The sequence below is a fragment of the Prionailurus bengalensis genome, chromosome E4 (genome assembly GCF_016509475.1).
Source record: "Prionailurus bengalensis isolate Pbe53 chromosome E4, Fcat_Pben_1.1_paternal_pri, whole genome shotgun sequence".
Taxonomy (NCBI): Eukaryota; Metazoa; Chordata; class Mammalia; order Carnivora; family Felidae; genus Prionailurus; species Prionailurus bengalensis.
The window spans coordinates 15,204,987-15,225,308 of record NC_057360.1 but is presented as its reverse complement, the minus strand read 5'-3'; the positions used below and the strand labels follow the sequence as shown (position 1 = coordinate 15,225,308).

The following is a 20,322-nucleotide window of genomic DNA, read 5'->3' as shown; positions in this document are numbered from 1 at the left end:
ATTTATTTTTGAGACAGAGAGAGACACAGCATGAACGGGGGAGGGGCAGAGAGAGAGGGAGACACAGAATCGGAAGCAGGCTCCAGGCTCTGAGCCATCAGCCCAAAGCCTGACGCGGGGCTCGAACTCACGGACCGCGAGATCGTGACCTGAGCTGAAGTTGGACGCTCAACCGACTGAGCCACCCAGGCGCCCCTTTTTATCTATTTTTTTTAATGTTGTTTTTTAAAGTTTATTTTTGAGAGAGAGAGAGAGAGCTAGGGAGGGGCAGAGAGACACAGAATCTGAAGCAGGCTTCAGGCTTAAAGCTGTCAGCACAGAGCCTGAGGCGGGGCTCAAATCCATGAATCTCGAGATCATGACCTGGGCTGAAGTTGGACACTCAACCAGCTGAGCCACCCAGCCACCCCTCTTATCTATTTTACACAGTTCGTCTAATGGCAGGAAAAGAAATAGAACTCACATCTTCCGACTTCAAGCTTACAGGTCTTTCTCTTTTATATCTCCAAGGGCGATAAGAAAGACCACTAGGAATGAATGACAAAAGGAGAGAGTAAATTGACCCCACCCTGGCGGAGATGTCATTTTTGAGCTGAAGAATGAAAATCCTTATTAAATTACAAGTTTTGACAAAGGGATACCATTAACCACTTTGCTATTTTCAGAACCCGTTTCTTAATTTTATTTGATGACCTTTCAGTTTGCCCTTTTGAAAGGGAAGACATTTAGATTTCCTTTCATAAGGAGCTAGTTTTATTTTTGACTGCAGGATTTCCAAAACTTCCAAACCTTTTAAGAGGAGAGGTAAGGTCCTAATAATACTTGTTCACTTCCTCTTGAAGATGCGTCATCGTGATAACATTTTGTGTGCTGCCTTGGCAGTGGTGGTTTCCAGGAAACCCAAAATACAGTACTGCCCTTCAGAACAGAAGTTTGTGCTAATTGTTATTGAGACTAGATTGGAAAACTAGAAGTACTAAAATAAGCATCTGAAAGGCAACCCATTTCTGAGACTCTTATTATTTTGCCTTCTGGGTTTTGAAAAGAGAAAATGTAGTGTGTCTTTTTAAAGTGGGGTGTGAAAGGAAAGAGCCTGAATTTGCTAGGTAGGGGTAAGAGTAAATCTAAACTTAAGATTTTAGTTAAATTCTTCGCCTTGGAAATACAATTCAACTATGACTAGGTACCAGACTTTAACTCACCATATTGAAAGCATGTTGTAATCAGTGATCATTATGATTAGTCAGGGTTTACTTTTCACCACCACTGTTCCAGGAGCTCAACTTTCAAAGGGAGGCAGTGTGCTGAGGCACAGAGCATGGCTCGAAGGTCTGTCACAATCTGGCTTTTCTATATGTGTGAAAATGCCTTGGCCTTTTCTAGACGGTTGACCTTATGCAAATTAGGTAGCTTCTTTGAGCCTCAGCTTCCTCATTTGTAAAATGAGGTAATAATATCAACTCTTGTATTTTGATTAATGACATCAGCTTTTGTGAAGACTAAATGAAAAAAATTGTGTAAAAGCTTAGTTCGTGTTCAATTAGTATTTAATGTTGATAGTTTTTAATCACATTTTACAAATTACATAATAATATGTGATTGATATTGTTAATTAATACCACATATTAACATCATGTGATGCAAAATGAAAATCATGTGAAAGAATAATTAACATCAGTATTAATTATTAATTATTATTATAATTGATAATTATTTTTAGGTGTGCTGAATTGGTTTTGAACAGTTATGAATATTCCTGATCAACAAGGTGGGTTGGTGTTTCAGGGTTTCCATAATTTTCTCCAAATTTGGTTTATTTATTTATTTATTTTTTTTGTATTTTTATTTTGACAGTTTCATTTTTGAAAGTGCTAGTCTTATTCTTCTATATCCTAAACAAATCCCATGGACGGGGGCAATGTGTAGATATGAAATAAATGTCATTAAAAGATGATGAATAGAATGTGTGCAACACTGGTTACACTTGTTTTGGGAAAGCTATCTGGCTTGCACGTGATGATGGCATTTTTGAGGAAGTGCAGAACTAACTTGTAAGTCTGGATCGTTCAGCAAAATGCTACTAGCTTGCTTTCTCCTTCCCCCTCCCACACTCCCTCCCTCTCTCTCTTTTCTTTCTTTCTTCCCTTCTTTCCTTCCTTCCTCTTCTCCTCCCTCCTTCTCCCTCTCTCTCCTTCTCTCTCCCTCTCTCTCTTTCTTTCTTTCTTTCTTTCTTTCTTTCTTTCTTTCTTTCTGTAAAGACAAATGCCTCATGGTGAAAACACATGTTTTCCTTTTGAAATTTCTTAGTAGTAATACAGAATGCTGCTTTCCAGATAATAGGTCCTAGGGTACTGCTTGGCATTGGTCCCAATACTTGCTTGTTGAACTAAACAAGTTGCTCAAATTACATCAAATTTGCTACAGCTGTGAAATTTGATTTTCCACTTGTTTGAAAGGGGAAAAATCCCCCAAAGTTCTACTTTAAAAGACAATTTTATTTAACTTTGTTTCATTTTTCTATTGTTTTTGCATTTTATACATTGTTATGATGGTATCAGACTCTATTTTCACTGTGCTTTTTAAAACTGTTATAGCATAAGCATTTTCTGTAGTTTTTTTTAAGCATAGTTTTAGGATGCATAATAGTTCCTTTAGTAAATAGCCTATACTTTATACAACTGTTTACCTGTTATTAGACACTTATGTTGTTTTCCAATATTTTAATTGCTATAAAAATGCACTGGTGAACATCTTTACATCTAAGGCATTTTTCTTTTTGGTATTTCACAGTCTTTCCTCAAAAATAGCTTTCCGTACATGTAATTACTAAGTCAAAGGGCACAAGACATATTTAATAAATATTAATATTTAATATTAATATTTAATACTAAAGCACATATATTAATGTTTATTTTTGAGAGAGAGAGAGAGAGTGTGAGCTGGGGAGGGGCAGGGAGAAAAGGAGACACAGAATCCTGGAGTGGGCTCCAGGCTCTGAGCTGTCAGCACAGGGCCCAATGTGGGACTCAAACTCATGGACTTCAACTCACGAACTGGGAGTGATCATGACCTGAGCTGAAGTCAGACGCTCAATCACCTGAGCCATGCAGGCACCCCTAAGGCACAAAATATTTTAAGTCTCTTCATTCATATAGCCAGATTGGTTTCTGAAAGATTTTTAACAGCTTTGTATACAAATTCTGATTTCCTTACCCTTGCCAGAATTGGATATTCCCATTAAAGTTTTTTGATATGTCAAAATATATCTCAATATTTAATATACATATTTTTAGATACTGATGAGGCTGAAATGTGAAAAATATATTTTGTTAGTTATTGAATTTCTCTGTGAATTTTTTTCTTCATTTTAATTTAATTTATTATTATTATTTTGAGAGAGAGAGAGCAGAGGAGGGGGGCAGAGGGAGAGAGAGAGAGGGAGACAGAGAGAGAATCTTAAGGAGGCTCCAAGATCAGTGTGGAACCTGATGAGGGGGCTTGATTCCACAACCCTGGGATCATGACCTGAGCTGAAATCAAGAGTCAGATGCTCAACCGACTGAGCCAGGTGCCCCATCTGTGAATTTTCTATTCTCTTCTACTTCTCTGAACTTGAGAATGACTGCTTTGCTCTGCCCTACAGTGACCTAACAGCTTTAGGACTGAATTGTTCAGGGAGGAAAGGAAAAGGAGGAGGAAGGGGAATGGCTTTCCATTGTTTTAAAATGAGTAATCAACCTCATATTGATGCTTCTAGTCTTAGTGATTGATACATTTTAGAATGACTCTTTAAACCATTGTAATATGTTTTACATGTCTGATTTGAAAATTGAAATTTATGAAAATCTGTATTTAACAAGTAGCCAACCAATTCTCCAACTACCATGTATTGGAGTAATCTTTTTCTTTTCCAGTGATTTATGATCCTTCATTAAAAAAACTGTGTGTGTTCGGCCCCTGGGTGGCTCAATTAGGTGTCCGACTCTTGGTTTCAGCTCACGTCATAAGGATCTCACAGTTTGTGAGATTGAGCCCAGCTTTGGGCTCTGTTGCTAACAGTGTGAAGCCTACCCAAGATTCTTTCTCTCTCCCTCTCTCTCTGCCCTTCCTCACTCATTTTCTCTCTCTCTCTCTCTCTCTCACACACACACACACACACACTTTAAAAAGAAAATAAAATCAGTTTTGAAAAAAAGATGTGCTTAGATATTTCTTGTATTTTGTTGCTATTATGGATGGAATACTTTCTTCCATTCTAGTTGCTTACTTTTTTTTGTAATTTTTTTTTCAACGTTTATTTATTTTTGGGACAGAGAGAGACAGAGCATGAACGGGGGAGGGGCAGAGAGAGAGGGAGACACAGAATCGGAACCAGGCTCCAGGCTCTGAGCCATCAGCCCAGAGCCCGACGCGGGGCTCGAACTCCCGGACCGCGAGATCGTGACCTGGCTGAAGTCGGACGCTTAACCGACTGCGCCACCCAGGCGCCCCTCTAGTTGCTTACTTTTAAAGATTATATTTTAATTACATATGTAATTATTAACTACATCTCCTAGAAAAAATAAAGTGTTATTCTACATAAGGCTAAAAAGTCCCCATGATCATCTTTGATCCTAGCACCTGCAACAGAGGTACAGAGTTACCAGATGGCCACACAGGTTCAACCTGGATCATATTTCGGTGTGATGCTATCATACAGATACCATCCATGGATTTTCCTGTGCATTTACATCATATACATGTCCGAGGGGAACATATATAATATTGTTTTGTGTAAACTTGTGTTTAACAAAATATATTATACTGTATCATCCGGTCACTTACTCTTTTTTCTCCCTGATTTCTCTTGGAGACTTTTCTATGCCAATACTTAGAAACTACCTCCTTCTTTTAAACTGCTTAGCAGATAGGCTGTGATTTACTTTGTCATTTTCCTGTGTGTGGAGGTTAGTTTGCTTCCAAGTTTTGTTATTTTAAAACATCCCAAGGAGCCTTCAGGTACAGCCCTCTTTTGCACAGGTAGAGTGGTTTCTATAGATACATCCTTTGAAGGAGTCTTACTGGATCACAGAATGTACATTTAAACACATTCATAGATGTGCCAAATTATTCTCCAAAGTAGCCAGTAGTGTATATAAGATTACCCATTTCTTCATACCACTGATAACACTTAAGAATATCAAACAAATCAATTGTGGCTAATCTGGTAGGTGACATAGTAATCATATTGTTGTTTTAATTAGTCTATTTAAAATTTTTGGCTATCAGTGAAAATTGAACATCTTTACCTGTTTACTGTTTGTATTTCTTCTTCTATGACTTGCCTATTCATATCCTGGATGTGTTTTTCACTTGGTATGTTCATCTTTTCTTTTTTTTTTTAATTTTTAAAAATGTTTTTATTTTTAAGACAGAGAGAGGCAGAGCATGAGTGGGGATGGGGCAGAGAGAGAGGGAGACACAGAATCCAAAGCAGGCTCCAGGCTCTGAGCTGTCAGCACAGAGCCCGACGTGGGGCTCGAACTCACGAACCGTGAGATCATGACCTGAGCCAAAGTCGGACGCTCAACCGACTGAGCCACCTGGGCGCCCCTCACATTTTCTTATTATATTATGGTTCTTATATACTCTGGATCTTTTGTCTGTAAATTTTTTGTTTATGGTAACTTTTACCATACAGGTTTTAATTTGAATTTAGTCAAGTTTATCTACTTTTTGAATTTTGCTTTTTATATCTTTTTAAAAAGGCCCTCATGACTATAAAGTCCTGAAAATATTCTCCTATTTTTTCTTTTAAAATTTTTACTATTTTGACTTTCATGCTCAGTGCAGAGCTCAACTCAGGTTTGAACTCATGGCCATGAGTTCAAGACCGGAGCTGAGATCAAAAGTCAGTCACTTAACTGACTGAGGCACCCAGGTGCCCCTCATGACAACTTGTATGAGGGAGGCATCATTGTCATTTTTTAAAATGTTTGTTTGTTTATTTATTTAAAGAGCAAGAGAGCAAGGGAGAGGCAGAGAGAGAGGAGAGAGAATCCCAAGCAGAAGACATGAATAGATACTTTTCCAAAGACATCCAGATGGCCAACAGATACATGAAAAGATGCTCAACATCACTCATCATCAGGGAAATACAAATCAAAACTACACTGAGATACCACCTCACACCAGTAAGAATGGCTAAAATGAAAAACTCAGGAAACAACAGATGCTGCCAAGGATGTGGAGAAATGGAAACCCTCTTGCACTGTTGGTGGGAATGCAAACTGGTGCAGCCACTCTGGAAAACAGTGTGGAGGTTCCTTAAAAAATAAAGAATAGAACTATCCTATGACCCAGCAATTGTACTACTGGGAATTTATCCAAAGGATTCAGGAGTGCTGATTCATAGCGACACATTTATCCCAATGTTTATAGCAGCACTTTCAACAATAGCCAAATTATGGAAAGAGCCTAAATGTCCATCAACTGATGAATGGATAGAGAAGATGTGGTTTATATATACAGTGGAATACTACTTGACAATGAGAAAGAATGAAATCCTTCCATTTGTAGCAATGTGGATGGAACTGAAGGGTATTATGCTAAGTGAAATAAGTTAGTCAGACAAAGAGAGATATCATATGTTTTCACTTGTATGTGTAACTTGAGAAACTTAACAGAAGACCATGGGGGAATGGAAGGGGAAAAAATAGTTTCAAACAGAGAGGGAGGCAAACCATAGAGACTCTTAAATACAGAGACCAAACTGAGGGTTAATGGGGGGGTGGGGAGAGGAGAAAATGGGTGATGGGCATTGAGGAGGGCACTTGTTGAGATGAGCACTGGGTGTTTTATGTAAGTGATGAATCATGGGAATCTACTCCCAAAACCAAAAGCACACTGTATACACTGTATGTTAGCCAACTTGACAATAAATTATACTAAAAACATTTTTTAAAGTATTCATGTGTAGGATTGGGGCACCTAGGTGGCTCAGTTGGTTAAGTATCTGACTCCTGGTTTCAGCTCAGGTCATGATCTCAGTTCATGAGTTCAAGCCCAGTGTTGGGCTCCATGTTGCCAGTGTGGAGCCTGCTTGGGATTCTCTCTCTCCCTCTCTCTCTGCCCCTCCCCTGCTCATGCTCTCTCTCTCTCTCTCTCTCTCTCTGTCAAAATAAATAAATTTTTAAAAAAACTTTAAAAAGGTATTCATGTGTAGGATTTAAAGCAATGAAAATAGCTAATGTGTGTTTAATATGAGGCAGATATTGTTCCCTGTGTTTTATGTGTACTCATTTAAGTTTCAGGACTTTTTTTCTCTCTCTTTAAAAAAAAGTTTTTTTAAATGTTTATTTTTGAAGGAGAGGGAGAGAGACAAAGCATGAGCTGGGGTGGGGCAGAGAGAGAGGGAGACACAGAATCTGAAGTGGGGTCCAGGCTCTGAGATGTCAGCAGAGAGCCCAATGCGGGGCTTAAACTCACTGAGATCATGACTGAGCCGAATTTGGATGCTTAACCAACCTAGCCACCCAGACACCCCTTTTTTTCCCTTTTTTAAAGTAGGCTTCATGCTTGGTGCATGAAATCATGACTCCAGGCTTGAACTCACGACTGTGAGATCAAGACCTGAGCTGAGATCAAGAGTCAGGCACTTGACTGAGCCACCCAGGTGCCCTTCATGACAACTTTTATGAAGTAGGCGTCACTGTATGTTTTTAAATGTTTGTTTGCTTGTTTGTTTGTTTAGAGAGCAAGAGAGCAGGGGAGAGGCAGAGAGAGAGGAGAGAGAATTTCAAGCAGGATTCACACTTAGTGCAGAGCCTGATGTGGGGCTCTATCTCTCCCATCGCGACTGTGAGACCATGACCTGAGCTGAAATTGAGTCAGACACTTAATCACCTGAGCCACCCAGGCACCCCACCATTGTCATTTTTGTTTAAAAACCAAGAAAGCTGAGGAACAGGAAAATTAAGTGAGTTATCCAAATTCACACAGCTAGAATGTGATGGAGGCTGTCTGGGAACTCTCTTCAGTGTGATTTCAGAGGTAATATTAACTATTCCACAGCCTCTCTTTATACTGGGTTCTGCTTGAGCAGCCTTGAGAGGTTGAAGGTCCTAGCAATGCAATAACAAAAGATAAATAAAAGGCATAAGGATTAGAAAGGAAGAAGTGGAACTTTTTCTCAGAAAATATAATTGCCTTGCCTCAAAAGAACCTACAGATAAACTTGCCATTTATATATTTAAAATGTACAAATTTAGCAAACTTTATGGATACAAAAGTAGATTAAAATTGTATATGCTAGTAACAAAAACTTAGGACATAAAACTTTAAAAATGCTATTTGTAGTGACATCAAACAACAAAAGAAAAAACAATAACAAATGCCTAGAAATAACATTCTTGATTGAAATTAAAGAAGGCAATAAATGAAAAAATATACCATGGTCATGAACTAGAGGACTTAATATTGTTAAAATGGCAGTTCTTTCCAGATTGATTTATAGATTCAATGCAATTGAAACAGATTTTTTTTTAGTTAGAGTCCATTTATTTATTTATTTATTTATAAATGTTTACTTATTTTTGAGAGGGAGAGGGATAGAGTGTGAACAGAGGAGGGGCAGAGAGAGAGGGAGACACACAATCGGAAGCAGGCTCCAGGCTCTGAGCCATCAGCACAGAGCCCGACACAGGGCTCAAACTCACAAACTGCAAGATCATGACCTGAGCTCAAGCCGTATGCTCAACCAACTGAGACACCCAGGTGCCCCTAGTAAGATTTGAAATGAATTTTGATACCTTGATTCTCAAACTCATATGGAAATGCAAAAATGCTGAGAAGAGCTAAGACAATCTTGACAAAGACCAAATTTGGGGGACTTTAACTGCTAGGCATCAAGACTTATTAATAAAGCTATAGTAACTAAAATAATAGACAAATTGATATATAGAATAGAATATAGGATCTAGAAACAGAGCCTCATGCAGTCATCTGATTGAGGAAGAGTACTACAGTGACATGAAGAAATGATGATCTTTTACTTAAATGGTGCAATTGAAAAACCTTGACCCTCTACTTCACATCATGTTCTGCTTATCTGTCACTGCATAATAAACACCCCAAACTGTAGTGGCCTAAAACAACAGTTATTTTATCATAATTCAATTTTGTGTGCCAGGAATTTGGGTAAGGTTTATTTGGGTAATTCTTCTGCTCAATGTGGTGTTAATATCGGTGGTATTCAGCTGGTGGATAGGATGATCTGGAGGGTCCATGGTGACTTTACTCACCTATCTGGCCCCTCAGTGGGTTTGGATGGGTTGGAAATCTAGGCTCAGCTGGGACTATTAATTAAAACATATACTTGTCTTCTCCAGCATGGTGGTCTCAAATAATTGGGCCTATAAGGTGGCAGCCCAAAGCTTCCTGAGTGTTTCCAAGAGGCCAAGATTAAAGCTGTAAGGCTTTTTCTAACTAGCCTCAGAAGTCTCAGAATGATATGTATGCCACATTCTATTGGTCATGTAAGTCACTAAGGCTAGCCCAGAATCACAGGGGTGGCATCTAGACTTGGCCTCTCAATGAGAAGTTCAGCAAAGAATTTGGGCCATCTTTATCATTCTAGGTGGATCATAGACCTAAAGGTGAAATATAAAACAAGGCTTTTAGGAGAAAGCATGGGAGAAAAATCTGTATGACCTTAGGAGTAGGGAAAGATTTCTTAACACACAAAGCATTAGAACTAATCAATAAGACAGATAATTCCATACAATGTTGGTTAAAGGTGACTTAAACAGGATATATAAATGGCCATAAGAATATGAAAATGTGCTCAACATCACTAGTTATTGGGTAAATGCAAATTAAAACCACAAATCCACCCACCAGAATGGCTAATACTAAAAGGATTGACAATTCCAAGTGTTAACAAGGATGTGCGGCAATTAGAATTCTTACACACTGCTGACAGAATTGTAAACTGATACATCCACTTACAAAAAATGAACATATGCATATCTCGTGACCTAGAAAATTCACTCTCAGAGGTATACTCATCAATAATAAATGCATATGCTCACCAAGAAAATGTAACAATGTTCACAGTATATGACCTTTATTAAAAAAATTGGGAAACAACCCAGATGTCCACCGACAGTAGAATATAAATTAATTGTGGTATATTAATGCAATTTTTGTTATAATACTAATAAAAACAGAACAAATTATAGCTACCATATGACAAGGTAGATGAACATTATAGATCTAATGGTGAGCAAACGAAGCCAAGAACAAAAAAGCACATACTGTAAGATTCCATTATGGGGAGCTCAATAAAGGCAAAATTAATCATGGTGACAAATCAGAGTAATGATTCCATCTGGGGTATATTGACTGGGAGGGAACCATCTGAGGTGGTGCAATTATCCTGTGTTATGATCTGTTGGGGAACACTCATACGTTGAGCTCTGCATATAAAGTTTGTGCCCTTTTCTCTACATACATCAATAAAAAAAGTTAAAAATTTTCAAGTAGAAGCTTAACTGAAAAAAGGCATGTACTATGCAAATGCTCTAAGACACAGGATGTTTCCAGTCTGTCTACATACCCGTTCATAACTGCTATGGTCTGAATATATGGTCCCTCCAAAACTCATATGTTGAAAACCTAATACTCCAGGTAATGGTATTAGGAGACAGGGTCTTTGGGAGGTGATTAGGTGGCAAGGACAGATCTCTCATGAAGGAGATTAGTTCCCTTATAAAAGTGGCCCCAGAAAGCTAGCTTGTCTTTCCACCGTGCGAGCTTACTAGAGAATTCTGTGATCCAGAAGAGGACATTCATCTTTGCACCATGATCTTGGACTTTCAGCCTCCAGAACTGTGAGCAATAAATTTCTGTCATTTATAAGGCATCCAGTCTGTGGTATTTTGTTACACCAGCCTGAATCGACCAAGACAAGAATCATACCTGGAGAGGCCCATTAAAAGATTGGATTCACAATATGAAATTTAAGAAATTTTATATGTTTAGAATTACTTTAATGAGTAAATGTAACAACAATAAAGATCATTCACAATGAGTAAACTCCCATTTACTCACAATGAGTAAACTCCCAATCTCCCTCTCTGAAAGTCTGAGAGGAACGATCTTCAGTGTGGTTAGGGAGAGAGCCTCCAGCCTGGTCTGATCTAGTGTATGGTCCTGTTTTCTTTGCCTGATTTGGATTTGGATTCTGCTCATTCCTTTCTTCCTGTCATGTTTTTAATGTTCCCTACTGTGGATGTTAGGAACATGTGATTCCTTGAATTCTAGACCCATCTCCATTCTCTGTTTAGAAATGTGGCTCCTTCCACCAAGCCCCGCACAATGCACCTGTTTGCATGATATGTCAACCCGGAAGTATCTGTGTTCTAGTACTGCTCCCCAAATCTTTCCAAGCTGGGCCCTCTGAATTCACTCCTTCACCTGACAAAGCCAGTGTGTTTATTCAGCGTGAGCAGGGCTCTTAAAACAATTTTGGAAGCTCTATGTCATTTCAGATTTATTAAAATGTTTTCATAGCCATATAACTTTTTTTTTGCTATAAATTTTTTTGAAAGGATTTTTTTGCTTTCTAAATAACTTAGCTGCAAGTAAGTTCCTTAAAATCCTTAACATGTGATTTCTTGCCAATATTGGGAAGTGATAAAATGAAACTTAAAAGTAGATTTCAAATATAATGACTTTTTAAAGTATTTATTTTATTTTTGAGAGAGAGAGAGAGAGAGAGATAATGGGGGAGAAGAGCAGAGGGGGAGAGAGAGAATCTCAAGCAGGCTCCGCGCTCAGTCCAGAGCCTGGTATGGGGCTTGATCTCATGACAGTGAGATCATGACCTGAGCTGAAATTAAGAGTTGGACACTCAACCAACTGAGCCACTCAGGTGCCCCTCAAATATAATGATTTTAAAATCAACACTAAATTTGGGGCACCTGGGTGGCTCAATCAGCTGCGTGTCCAACTCTTGATTTTGGCTCAGGGCATGATCCCAGGGTCATGGGATTGAGCCATGTGTCAGGCTATGTGCTGAGCATACAGCCTGTTTAGGATTCTCTTTCTCTGTCCCTATGCCCCTCTCCACCTCTCTCTGTATCTCTAAAAAAATTTTTTTAATCAACACTGAATTTAATAATTAGTAAAATAATTTAACTTATAATTAATCATTAATTTGATAATAAATGCTTTATATTTTTATTAAAAAATTTTTAGTTGACACACAATGTTACATTAGTTTCAGGTGTACAACATAGTGATTCAACATCTCCATACATTATGCTGTGTTTACTACAATATAGCTATCATGTCACCATAGAATGCTATTACAATATCATTGACTATATTCCCTATGCTGTATTTTTATTCCTGTGATTTATTCATTCCATAACTGGAAGCCTTTATCTCCCACTCCCCTTCACCCATTTTGCCCATTCCCCAACACCCCCTTCCCTCTGACAACCATCAGTTTGTTCTCTGTATTTTTAGGTCTGATTCTGCATTTTGTTTTTTAGACTCTGCATATGGGGAAAGTCATATGGTATTTGTATTTATCAATCTGACTTACTTCAATTAGCATTATACCTTCTAGGCCCATTGGTGGTGTCCCGAATGGCAAGATCTCATCCTTTTTCATGGCTGCATGATGTTCCTGTGTGTGTGCATGTGTGTGTGCATGTGTGTGTGTGTGCGTGTGTATCACATATTCTTTACCCATTCATCTATTTTTAATTTTTTTTAATGTTTATTTATTTTTGAGAGAGAGAGAGAGAGACAGAGTGTGAGTGGAGGAGGGGCAGAGAAAGAGGGAGACACAGAATCCAAAGCAGGCTTCAGGCTCTGAGCTGTCAGCACAGAGCCTGATGTGGGGCTCAAACTCATGAATTGTGAGATCATGACCTGAGCCAAAGTCGGATGCTCAACTGACTGACCCACCCAGGTGCCCCTTTACCCATTCATCTATTGATAGACACTTAGAGTGCTTCCATATCTTGGCTATTGTAAATAATGCTGCTATAAATATAGGGGTGCAAATGTTTTTTCAAATTAGTGTTTTCATTTTCTTTGGGTACATACCCAGTACTGGAATTACTGGATCAAAAGGTATTTCTTTTTTAATATTTTGAGGAGACTCCATACTGCTTTCCACAGTGGCTGCACCAACAGTTCATGAGGGTTCCCTTTCCCCCACATCCTTGCCAAAAATTGTTATTTCTTATCTTTTTTATTTTAGCCATTCTGACAGTTGTGATATCTCATTGTAGTTTTGATTTGTATTTCCCTGAAGATGAATGACGTTTAGCATCTTTTCATGTGTCTGTTGAGCATCTGCACATCTTCTTCGGAAAAATGTCTCTTCAGGTCCTCTGCCCATTTTTAAATCAGATTATTTCTTCTTTTTTGTTTTTTGTTTTAAATTTTTTTTAATGTTTATTTTTGAGAGAGAGAGAGAGACAGAGCGTGAGCAGGGGAGGTGCAGAGAGAGAGGGAGACACAGAATCCAAAGCTGGCTCCATGCTCTGAGCTGTCAGCACAGAGCCCGACACGTGGCTCAAACTCACAGACTAAGATCATGACCTGAGCTGAAGTCGGACGCTCAACCGACTGAGCCACCCAGGCACCCCTAGATCAGATTATAAAAGAAGCCTGATTGTGTAGTTTCCATGCAAGTTCTCTTTCTGTGTATCTGTTCTCTTCTGTAATTGGTCTGCTCTTAGTTGTGCCAGTAGGAGGAGGGTTTCGGAATTTGTTTTCACTGAAAGGATCATTTCCTAGAGTCAAAGCAGCAAAGGAAGCCTCCATTGAGTTGAGACACAAACGCCCATGTTGGTTAAAGCATTAAACATACTCTCTCCTTGTCACTAGTCCTGCATAAGAATCAGGATAGGGATGTCACTGTACAATTTAACCATTTTGTGATGGATATAATGACATGAATATCAGGTTTTTAAAAATATTTTTTATTTATATTTGAGAGAAAGAGACAGCACGAGTGGGGGTGGGGGCAGAGAGAAAGGGAGACACAGAATCCGAAGCAGGCTCCAGGCAGCACAGAGCCCGATGTGGGGCTCAAACTCCTGAACCATGAGATCATGACCTGAGCCAAAGTTGGACGCTTAACCAACTGAGCCACCCAGGTGCCCCATGAGTATCAGTTTTATGGTGAATATCATAACTCAAAAGTGGTCCATGGACTGGGGCTGGGCCACCACTATCAGTAGCCAACAAATAGATAACAGAAAATGAGAGTATTTAGAACATAATAAGGGCAATTTGAGAGAGTAATTTTATTCTGTGGAATGTAATAATAAGAAGTTGGGCTGTTTTTTAAGTTATTTTGTTTAGTAACTTATTTTTATCATATTTTTCAAAGGTATTAGATCATGATGGGCTAGGGAAAAAACGTCCTTTGCCATAGATGGTATGAGAAACACTGATGTACACCACACTTAAATATAGTTAAGCTCTCGGGGCGCCTGGGTGGCGCAGTCGGTTAGGCGTCCGACTTCAGCCAGGTCACGATCTCGCAGTCCGTGAGTTCGAGCCCCGCGTCGGGCTCTGGGCCTGGAGCCTGTTTCAGATTCTGTGTCTCCCTCTCTCTCTGCCCCTCCCCTGTTCATACTCTGTCTCTCTCTGTCCCGAAAATAAATAAAAAACATTGAAAAAAAATTTTGAAAAAAAAATATAGTTAAGTTCTTGACACACACTTATTTCAACAAATAAATCAATCATCATGTGGTTTTGGCCATAAACGATAAGTTTCCTTCTAGATATTGAATTTCTCATTTGAAAAAGCTCTCTGTTCTGAAACGTCTCATGTTATGTGTGGTAATGAAGAAATTCCTCTGAGTACAAAGATTTTTAGAGAAAACTGATACAATCTTGATAAGCTATTCAGTGACAAACTATATGTTTAAGTAGAAGTAACTTCTTGCCCTTGCCCTTGAAAATTGCCAAGAATCAGTGTGAACGCCAAAAGCAGATTCTCTTTCATCATGAGCCTGTACAATGTACAGTACACTTGGGTGATACACACACACACACACATATATATATATATACACATTTTTTTGCCTTCACATATGTGAATATGATTTCATGGAGTTTTCCAAATCCTTAGTAATCTTTTCCTAAAGCAATAGACTGTGGTTAAATGCAAATAGGTGAATAACTCTGACATGATATTTTTTATCTGATATTCTTTTTTTCTTGATGACAAGATTTTTACATTTAAAGTTTACATTTGGGCGCCTGGGTGGCTCAGTCGGTTAAGCGTCCAACTTCGGCTCAGGTCATGATCTCACGGTCCGTGAGTTCGAGCCCCGCGTCGGGCTCTGTGCTGACTGCTCAGAGCCTGGAGTCTGCTTTGGATTCTGTGTCTCCCTCTCTCTCTTACCCTCCCCCGTTCATACTCTGTCTCTCTCTGTCTCAAAAATAAATAAAAAAAAATAAAGTTTACATTTAAAGGTGATTAGACTTTTATGCTAGAAGAAATATGAATGGAACATTTAATTTATTAAAGCAACTTTTATGGGGATTGAGATAGAGAGGGATTGAAATGCCACATTAATTTTTAAAATCTTTTTACCATTTATTTCCATGCATGTGACTACAGTATATTGAATTTTCAAATATGCTAATTGACCCATTTCAGCAAGTACCCAGGCTGGCCAGAGGTTTTGTTTATCTAAATATTCACGGTTTTAAATAACAACTGAAGGGCACAGAGATGACTTAATCATATATAAAAGATGGAAAACAAGATCATCAACCTCTAACGACCTTGTTTTTGTTCTCATCCCTCATCTTTCATGATCTTTCTCCATTGTTAGATACTGTTGACCACTTCTGTCGTCACTGGGTTGATTCAATCTGCTACCTGCTTCTCCTCATCACCACCTGCCCCGCTCCGTTCTCCTGTCACTTAAGTGTGGGCGTAGCTCATGTCTGGTGCTCAGCCTTCTTCTTGATTGTACCTCACGTGGGAGAGTGTGGCTTTGACTATCAGATGAATGGCTCCTAGAAGGGAATGATGTCTTTCAGCTCTCTCTCTTCCATGTTTCTGTCTACAAATTCAGCATTACAGCATGGCACATGGAATACTGAAATGTTCCCAGTGATCAAATATTAAATAATTCAGCTAATGATTTTCTTCTTTCAATAGTGACAGAGTCTCTATTTTTTGCTTCTCAGACTCTTTGTAGCTAACTTGAAACAAAGAAGAAATGACAGAGGGGAAAAAAAAACCACAATTGCTCTTGTTAAAATTAAAATTAAAACTGCCAGTTATTTTAACAGCAAAAGATGGGTTTATTCAGGAATGAAAGAGAATTGTAATCTGGGACAAACAGGCTGTCATAAAACTGTAGGCAAGTCTGGCGGACAAAGGAGAGGTACGCTTTTTTAAGAAGAAAGGGGGCATGTTGAGAAGGCTGTTATGAACTAAAAGTCCATTGCTGTAAACTAAGAGTTTGAAGTGTGGTGGCTTCTCATTGACTGAGCTGTTGTAGGGGTGGGGAGATGGGGGTGGGTGGTGGAGTAGGGAATGAGGAAAGTATCTCTTCTTCTGGCTGGAATAGTAGAGTTGTATCCATGTACAAGGTCAAGTCTGGGCAAGGTCAAATCTGGCTCTTCCTGTTGGGTCTGTAATTGACTATGAGCGTAGTTCATGAGAGCTCCCCCTGCTGAAACTTCCTGACTCCATTTTAATGAGGTTTCCTACTACTAATTTTCACTTTCTCAAGGAGCTTAAATTCCAGTAGTGCATGCACAGAATGAAATAAGTTCCATATCAGAAGTATGCACAATGGACGTGCTGTGGGAACACAGAGTAGGAAGTTGGATACAATCAAATGGTGGGCATTAAGGCTGAGGAAAGTGTAGGTGGGGGCAATAGCATATACAGCCTAATGGAGACTTAGCAAGTGTTCTTTTGGTTCAATAGGCTGAGAAATGAATCAAAATTAAGAACTCAAGAATGGGAAGAAGGATGTAAAGCAAAAATCAGTAAGCAGACAGGCCAGTAAATTTTAGAGTTTTTATTAAGATTATAACACAATGAAAATGTAAACAATATTTCTTAGAAGATAAGATATATAAAGTAAGAAAAAACAGAATAATTGTTTGGATCAGAGAGCTCAGTTAAAACTAGTAAGATAGGTAGGGGAGAGGTCGTCGTATTTCACAGGTGGAAATCATGATTGATTTTTATACAGAAATATGGGTTCAGATGTATTTATTATGATAACTATTATGTAAAGATGACAATAGTATAAATAGGGCATATGACCAGTAAGTTCTAGAAAACAAGAAAAAGCTAATACAAGTCAATGCAGCAAAAGATAGGATTATAAAGAAGGGAAATAGCAAGAAGTATAAAAATAGCATACAAGATGATAGTAGTATACTATACTACTAAGTATACTTAGTATACTTAGCATACTAAGCATATTGCTTAGAATAATTAATATGAGTGCTCCAAATGTCCCTATTATAAGACTAAGACTCCTGGGCTGGCCTTCAAACGCAAAATCCAAATATTGCTATTTACATACTACAGATACACTTAAACCCGAATGACCAGATAGTTCAGAATAAGGACATTTAGCTTCCACGCTAAAAAGTGTGTGTAATATGTGAAGAGAAAAGATATGCTTTCTGTGATTAATGAAAATTGACAAGTTTTCAAGAGAAGTATTGATAGTCTATAAAAATGTGCTGAATTCTAGGAGAGATTATCTAAAGGGAGTATGGTCTTTTAAAAGAAAGAAAAACCCAGAGAAGATCAAAAGTGAGATAATTTCTTGAAAATCAGATCAGTCTTTTTTTTAAATTTTTTTTTTTTCAACGTTTGTTTATTTTTGGGACAGAGACAGAGCATGAACGGGGGAGGGGCAGAGAGAGAGGGAGACACAGAATCGGAAACAGGCTCCAGGCTCTGAGCCATCAGCCCAGAGCCTGACGCGGGGCTCGAACTCCCGGACCGCGAGATCGTGACCTGGCTGAAGTCAGACGCTTAACCGACTGCGCCACCCAGGCGCCCCGAAAATCAGATCAGTCTTGTACCTTCTTAGAAAACTTAAGATCTATGAGAGAGATGCTAAAATATGCTGTCTCAATGAACGTGTTACTGCTTCAGAGACACAAAATTAGAGGTATTTTTGTATGAGATCTGATGTTCCAAAGTGATTCTGAAGTAAAGTGGGTATGGTACACACATAGTTGAAAACAAAACTCAATTTTCCGATGAATGAGTGAGTTGCTAATAACTAAAAATGTTAAAAGGTTTTATCTTGTGTTCCTAATGAATTCTTTATTGTCTTTGAATTTTCTATTAACATGCTAAGTATTCAAAATATCTGTATTTAGGAAATCACATAAAATTGAAGGCAATGGCTCTCTCCTCCGCCCATCGAAGATGCCAAAAGGAAAGAAGGCTAAGGGGAAGAAGGTGGCCCTGGCCCCTGCTGTTGTGAAGAAGCAGGAGGCCAAGAAGGTGGTCAATCCCCTGTTTGAGAAAAGGCCCAAGAATTCTGGCATTAGACAGGACATCCAGCCCAAAAGGGACCTTACCTGCTCTGTCAAATGGCCCCACTACCTACGGCTGCAGTGGCAAAGGGCTATTCTCTATCAGTGTCTGCCTCCCAGATTAACCAGTTCACCCAGTTCTTGGACCACCAAACATCTCTCAGCTGCTTAAGCTGGCCCACAGGAAGAGACCAAAGGAAGAGAAGAAGCACAGATCGTTGGCCTGGGCTGAGAAGAAAGCTGCCAGCAAAGGGGATGTCCCCACCAAGAGGCCTCCTGCCCTTCAAGCTGTGGTTAACGCTGTCACCACCTTGATGGAAAACAAGAAGGCTCAGCTGGTGGTGATTGCATATGGTGTGGATCCCATTGAGCTGGCTGTCTTCCTGCTTGCCCTGTGTCGTAATATGGGGGTTCCCTGTGGCATCATACAGGGGAAGACTAGGCTGGGGCATCTGGTTCACTGGAAGACCTGCACCACTGTCACCTTCACACAAATTAACTCAGAAGACAAAGGGGTTCTGGCTAAGCTGGTGGAAGCCAGCAGGGCCAGTGACAATGACAGATATGATGAGATAGCCTGTCACTGGGGAGGCAACATCAGGGTCCAAAGTCAGTGGCTCGCATTGCCAAGTCGGAGAAGGCAAAGGGTAAAGACTGGTCACCAAATTGGGCTAAGTGGACGCTGTTGAGTTTTCTGTACATAAAAGTCATAAAAAGTTCTCTTTCGGCCAATGTCAAAAAAATTGAAGGCAAATGATAAACCAGAAGGAAAAAAAAAACCTGTATAATGGACAGCAAACGGATACCGCTAAAGTACTCAGCTCTCTCACGTAGAGGGATCCACTTTCTCTTCTTCACCGAATCCCTGCACGGGCCATCAAAGTAGCATTTTCAACCATGTGGTAGAAAAGGAAGGGAATTTCCACCCTAAAATCTGTCCTACTCAAAGCTTCAGTGAGATTGAGATCGAGAGAAAGAATTGATCATGAAGGGGTACCACTTACACAGGCTGACTCTCTGTGCTGGTGATTGGGGGCTGAAACTCATGGTTCATAAGTACCAACCCTGTGTCAGGCTCTGTGCTGACAGCTCAGAGCCTGGAGCCTGCTTTGGATTCTGTGTCTCCTCTCTCTGCCCCTCCCCCACTCACACTCTATCTGTCTCTCAAAAATAAACATTAAAAAAAAAAAGGAATTGCTTTCTTTATTATTATTATTTTTTTAATTCCTGAACTAACTTTCAGGACTTGTGCCTTGGAAGAAAGCTAGGCTTACCTGGAGTATATCTCACCTGGAGGAAAGTGTTAATTCCAGCTAAGATGTTGTCGAGTCTTCAAGCCCTGTGCCTGAGGGTCTAGATCCCCCCCTAGGAAGGGGAACTATCTACAAAGCTCATCTTTGTAATTTTGCTGGGGGCCTTGTGAGGATGTGTATTTCAGCCCTTTCTGGGTTCTTTTCTCTTTTAGATCTTCCTACCCCAGAGCCCCGCATGTATTTTAGGGTCCTTTTCTCCTAGGGGAGACATTGTCCCCTGAATTAAGAGGCCTATGGTTTATGCACACAACTGGGCGGGGGGGGGGGGGGGAGTTGAGGGGGGGGGAACCGGTGTGAAGTCTGATTAATTCAGGAGTGAGGTACTAGCAGGCATTAGCATTTGGCCTCTAAATTCCCCAATTATCTTTGTCAGTATGGAAGCTGGTAATTTGATTTGATTTCTGTATTTGGAGTCTTTATCTTCCATTTCCTCATGATTAGATTTAGGTTATGCAGT

At 39.4% G+C, this 20,322-nt stretch overlaps 1 pseudogene; it reads left to right on the top strand.

Annotated features, from left to right (window-relative positions):
• The window catches only part of LOC122476041, a 127,174-nt pseudogene extending 107,060 nt beyond the window's left edge, over window positions 1–20,114 (top strand).
• Window positions 20,115–20,322: the final 208 nt, after the last annotated feature.